Genomic DNA, 6,480 nt, shown 5'->3' on the forward strand with positions numbered 1-6,480 from the left:
CTCTCTCTCTCTCTCTCTCTCTCTCTCTCTCTTGCTTACTGCTGAGCTCCTGGGAGCTGCAATTGCCCCTGTGAAACAGCGCAGGTGTGAACTTCTCACCCTCTGCAAAGTGAGCACTTCCTGCTCCTGGCCCGAGCAGCAGCCTGGTTTCTGCCAGGAAGAGTTGGCCTCTTGGCAGAGGGCTGTCAGAAGAAACTCACCTCATCCCTCAAAACTAATGCTTTTCTATACATTGCTGGTTTGCTTTGTTTTCTGACTTAAACACCACTCTCTGGGAGTGGCAGAAGCAGGTGCACTTTAAGGACCACTGACAACATTGCTCTGTGCATCTTAAGTATGGGTTCCTTCTAAAACTTGGTGTAGAATTAAGAGTTTAACAGGAGAGATTAGTAGAGAGTGCGGAGCAAAGGTTCAGTGGCAGAGGATGAAGGAAAACAGAAAGCAACCAGTTCTTAACAAAGTAAAGAGCAGCCACACACAGTCACTAGATAAGTTAAAAGGCATTCAAAACCTGGGCTTTTTTCCTTTAAATATCAATTTCCTTTGCACAGATTTCCCAAGAAATCTACCTGGCTGACCTTGTTCTCTCTTCCATGTGCAGAGTCCAAAGAACTATTTGAAAAAACAACAACAACAAAAAAAAGAATCCTGAACATACAAAGTTAGGCTTCTAGGCTGTGAGTGCATCTAGTAACCTGGGTGCAAATAATGAAGCAGCACTGTGGTGCCCTTTCCTCTTTTTTATCTTGCTCACTCATCCTCGTTGAAGTATGAATGTGTTGTAGAAGCCAGCACCTCAGCCCACAGCCCTGAGCAGGAGCAAGATCTTTGCCGCCTCCTTCTCTGTCCCCCATCCCAGGGCTGCTTTCAGGTGTCATTCTCAGCATCACCCTACCTGTAAAGACAGTCAGTGGGGACAAGTTTCTCATGCTATTGCATGTGTGTGGATCCATGGATACCCAGCCTTCTCCTTTGTCTCCCCTTCCATCCCCACATGCCGCCATGTCCCTTGCTGCCTACAATCTAGGGCCAGGCTTGCCTCTCCGGGGACAGACTGATTTGCTGTGCTCTTCACCCCAGTCAAGGAGACCTTTCATTTAAAAATAAAGATGCTTTATTTCCTCCTGAATTAGAATAATGAAACACTTCTTGTAAACTTAGAAATAAAAATGCAGATAATACAAGCCCTTTGGTTTGCTTTTATTGGTCCTCAGAGGTGAACCAGGGGAGACTTGTAAATATGGATCAGGGTAGCTCCTGGCCTTCCAACCTTGAAACTCCTCTCCCAGCTGCCAAATGTTGCCCTCTGATTTGTCTCCAGGACCCCCTCCCATTTCTCTGCTTCTTTCCACTTCCTTCCAACTCCCTGCCCTGGCAACAGTGACTTTGAAGCCACTAAGAAGCATTCTGAGGTGACACTTGCAGCTGTGCAGCCCGGAATGCATTATAATGTTATGTCTCAAGTACAATATTGTTTGGTTGATAGAAAAGGCAGAACCCAGCCTTGGAGCGCACTGCCATCTCCTGGAAAGCCCTCTGTGTGCGACTCCTGCTGTCATGCCTCCCCCAGAGCCACTAAACAAGGACTTGAGCACCACAGCGGCCTTCTATCTTTAGACTCCAGGACCTAGGCACACAGCACCATCTTCTCCTGCCCCTTCAAATGGGGCTGCACCAATTCCTGGAGGAAATGGAAAGGTGTTGCTCTGTCATCTTAATTAAAAACAAGTAACTAGGTCGGAGAGGCCGCTGGTGTGGAGCCCTGCGATCATTATTCCTACCTTCTGTTCCCGAGGCTAGTAACAGACTCTGCTTACTGTAAATGAGGTCCTGGCACCAGTAGGCTCCTGCCCTTGGGATCGCTGGAAGAGGCGCCAATCTTATTTACACCATGAAGAACTAGACGGAGTGAATGTGGCATAAGTCACATGCGCAGGTAAAGCCCTGGAGTACCTGCAGCCCTGAGTTCTTCGGCTTTTTGTCTCAATAGCAATTGTTTATTGAGATTCCACCTTACAAGCATGTTGGGACATTTTATGGAAGCACTGAAAGCACAGAAGACACCAATAGGTTTCTATTCAAACCAGCATCAGAAGCCCAGTATGTACCACTGAGTCTTTGAAGCTCATCTTTACTGGCTATGGCAGCTTAGTTGTGAGGTTTGGCTTAGAAAACCAAATACATTTGGGGAATTAACAGGCTCATCATCCTGGAAAAGAATGGGATAGCTGACTTCTCTTCCTCTTTCCTTGGAAATAACAAAAGAATTACTCTCTACCTAAAGACAAAATATTCTTATTAACTGAATTAATTGATTTCAGCTAAATAGCTGAATTGCCTAATTTCAACTAATGGCTCTAAATTTTTATGTATTTGGTCTGAATTGGTTGTTTTTATTTTATTTTTTAATGTGTTTGGTACAGGGTCTCACTACTCAGATCAGACTCATAGTGATCCTCCTGTTTTTAGCCTGTCCAGTGCTGGCAGTACAGGCACGTACCAATACGCCCAGGCTAGTTGGCCGGCTTAGCATGATCGAACTCCAGTCCCTGCACTTTCTTAAGCAGGTTTTTAGTCCACTGAGCTATCTTGCTGGCCTTCATTTTTATCTTTGTAAAGGGGCTATCTAGTCCTTCATAAAAGCCATTTTTAAAATATGAAAATATATATTCCTGGAAAAACCCATGCATTTTTTTATTATGTAAAAAAAAAATCTGTGGAAAGCCATCAATCTTTGTAACATTTCACTGAAGATGTCCTTTGATACCTCTTTGCAATCCCAGGTTTAAATTTTTGCCATCGTGGCTATTTGGGGGCAGAGGCCACCGGAACGTTGGCAAGCAAGTAGCACTCCAGTTGAGGCATTCATAAAGAATGACCCGGATATTTCCACTTCTTTCCCATTCTGTGGTCTCAGATTGAAAATAGGTTTACATGTTCATTCTTTAAAAACCCTGGACTTTCAGAGGTGTACATCTGAAAGTCTCCGATAACACCTCGCTTCAGCCTGGCTCCAGGAAAACAAAGCTGAATCGGGGTTCTGCCATGGCACCTGTTTGGATGTGCTCTTTGTCTTCCTCCCTGGAAAGAAACCTAATGAAAGAGATTCGGGAACACGGCCTTCAGCACGGTGGGGGGATCAGACACTACCTTTACTGACAATGTCACGGTGGTTGCCCCACAACCTTCCCATAGGACTCCACGTACAAAAATGTGAGCTGGCGCAGCTTGTGCGATGCATCACAGTGCCACCTGAAAAGCACACCAGATGCAGGCAGACAGGCTTTATTCCAGGGTTGAAGAGGCTTTACTTTTAGACCCGGGTTTCTAACTAAATGTTCTCATCTTTGGCTTTTTGTTGGCAGGGTTATCTCAGTTCCTGGAGGGAAGCTCTCTGCTGTCCCTTCCTAATTGGTTGACAGAAGCCACGTGGTATTGGGCATATTTTCTGATTTGAGCTTGAGAAGAAGTCATGTCTTCTTCCCGTCATGGACCACTGTAGCAGGGCCTTAGGAACTCACTCTTGCTCCTCTAGCTGAAAGCAACAGAACTAACAGTGTCATATTTGTACAATATTTCTCACTACTTCTTTTATTTTCCCCCTACTTACACCTCCTCTCTTGCTGTAAGGAAAACTGAGGTAAACATTGATGAAGTTAATGAATGCAGACCCTGATACTCAGTAATAACAGGTGAGTACTGACGGGTTCTTGAGCATCCTGCACTGTGCTTGGCGCTTCCTACACATTCTCAGCCCCTCCCCCACCAGAAACCTTATTAAAAAGATACAGCTATGATGTGTTATTTTCAAGGTGGGATGCTGAAAGACAGGTTATTTAGCTATGGTTGCAACAATGCTGTCTGGTCGAGGTCACACATTCTCAGAGACGTTCAGCAGAAGCATGGATTTAGGTTACACCTCCATGGATTTCCAGGAGGTCACTGAGCTGCACTAAGCTGGACTCAGCCTGGGTAGCTTCACGGCATGTGTCTCTCACCCTTCTTGGACCAATGGATCAGCTAGGTGAGTTCTACCCATGGATATAGTGAAGACAAAAGCTTCCAAGTGGAATGTAGGAGGCCACATGGACCCCAGCCTCAGCACTAGCGACACTTCTATCACATCAAATATCAACTACAGCAAGTTGTACCAGTGATTGCACATTTAGTGGAGAAGTGCACACTGCTTAGGATAAAGACCCAGCAGATGAAAGGAAGGAAGAGGGACCAGAACCTAGAGTAGCTAAGGGTGGGGTTAGACTTGGAACGAAACTATCTGGCTTCAAAATCCAAGTTCTTAATGACTATGTTACATCAATGGAGCTTAACCAAGGGCCACTATAGTATATTAAGTTTGTTTTTATTTTATTTTTTTAATTTTAATTTTTATTTTTAGGTGGAACCGGGGATTGAACTCAGATCCTTGCATTTGCCAGTCAAGCGCGTATCCTACTGAGCCCTCTCCCCGGCTCCTATTAAGTTTGTTTTTAAAAAGCTTTTATATTTATGTTTGACATATATAGAAATACATTCATCATGAGGAATTGATACCTGTGCATATTGCATCTTGATGATTTTCACTTCTTCTTACCTCCCTCCCATTACCTTCATCCTCAGGACCCTTTCTATCTCCTAGGACAGCCTATCACAAAGGGCCACCATGGTTGTCTTACCAGTTCAGTTGGATTAACATAGACCAATAAGTGAGAGTGAGTGAGGAAAGCTATGAGCAAGAAATGGTGGAAGAATAAGAAATGGATAGGAATGGGAGGACAGAGCTCCAGTTACATTAGCTCACAATAGCACCATGTTGACTACCTGAAGACTATTTCTTGGATTTTACTTCATCATTTCAGAGCATATGAGTAAGATGCCCCCTTCTACCATCTGAGGTGTCTATATTTTATGTGTTGTGTGTTTTTGGACTCATAGTAATTTTTAAGTAGTTATTTAGGAGCTGAGTCCTATTATAATATTGTACCTGACTTCAGATATCACTGCTCTTCTGGAAAGGGTGAAGGACTAGACACGTCAGCATCTGACTCCAAGAGGTGTATTGAGGGAGCAAAGTCACCCCCGAGGAAACAGAGGAAACCAAGTCAAGGCAAATGGAACCAGGCCTTTAAATGACCTTGCCTGGCAAATGGGATTCCAACAAAACAACAAAGGTGAGGGGTACAGAGAGATAACTAAACACAAACCTTGCCTTACTAGAGGACAGATAATTATTTTCTGTAACATTGCTCCTCAATCTAGAGCAAGACTGGTAACATCAGTCAAACAGAATTTCCTTGGATAGTGACTTGTGTCAAGATTAGGCATCAAATGTCATCCTCCAGCAGGAAGTCAGGAAAGAAGAGGACACTGGAAAAGGAGGTGACTAACTCCCCAGGAAGGAACACCTCCTACTCCATGTAGAATGTTCTCTCTCTCTCTCTCTCTCTCTCTCCTCTTGAAGTGATTTATTTGGAAAATGATTCTCCTCTTCCTGTCCTTTTTCCTAATCTGAAATAACTTATAAGGATCCAATGATAACTTGTTCTTTGCTCCTTAGTGTGTGTGTGCGTGCGTGTGTGTGTGTGTGTGTGTGTGTGTGTGTGTTTACACATGCACATTTTATGGCTATGATAGAGAAATCTATCTTATAGAGAGAAATGGAAAGACAGCTCATGGAAGACTGGGAGTGACTGTGGGACTAGCCAAAAGGCACCAATAAGGACAGGAACAACAGCAGGTTCTGAGGTTCTTCTGTGAGAAAGGGGACAGACCCTCTTTTCCTGGGACTGCAGTGAAGCATGGGTCTACGTGTGAGTGCAGATATTCAGCAGGCAGCCAAGATGTGGAGGACCACTGCGATATTTGGGGAAGATTGCTTCATCTATACCTGTGTATCTCCTCCTCCTCAACCCTCCAGGCAAGTGTTCTTCTTGAGAGATAAACTTCCTATGAAGCCCATGTGAGACACCTTTGAGATTCCCTAAGAACAGCATACCTCAAAGCCAGGAGCTCAAAGACAGAACACTGGAATGATTTGGTCACTGCCTGTCTGAGGTACTTTCTCATTGCAGAGATACAATGCTTGACACCCAAAGTTTGGGAAGGAAGAGAGGTTTCATTTGCCTCATGTTTCAGTAGTTGGGTCAAAGGTTGGCTGGCTCAAATGCAGCAGTGATGGCATGGTGAGAAACTCTGCTGGAGGGGAGCTGCTCACATCATGGTGGCCAGAAAGCAGAGTGACAAGGGAAGGACCTGGGTGGGAGACAGTCCCTTTCAGGTCATACCCTAGGGGCCCACTTCTCCTGACTGGGCCCCACCTCCTAAAACCAGGTCAGCTGTAGGGTGCCCAGGGCTCAGTTCTCTTCCAAAAGGCTTACCTTTGAATTCATGAAGTTTAGTGGGGATCCTCTTGATCAAATCTATAACAGACCAATCACATCAGACCTAGGCAAGACCATCAGTATGGACGAGGGACCTCCTGCA

General features: G+C 44.8%; 1 pseudogene; it reads left to right on the top strand.

The window, feature by feature from the left end:
* The window catches only part of LOC101586187, a 7,850-nt pseudogene extending 3,506 nt beyond the window's left edge, over positions 1 to 4,344 (top strand).
* The last annotated feature ends 2,136 nt before the right edge of the window (positions 4,345 to 6,480 follow it).

Source organism: Octodon degus, unplaced genomic scaffold, assembly GCF_000260255.1.
Source record: "Octodon degus isolate 3935 unplaced genomic scaffold, OctDeg1.0 scaffold00016, whole genome shotgun sequence".
Lineage (NCBI taxonomy): Eukaryota > Metazoa > Chordata > Mammalia > Rodentia > Octodontidae > Octodon > Octodon degus.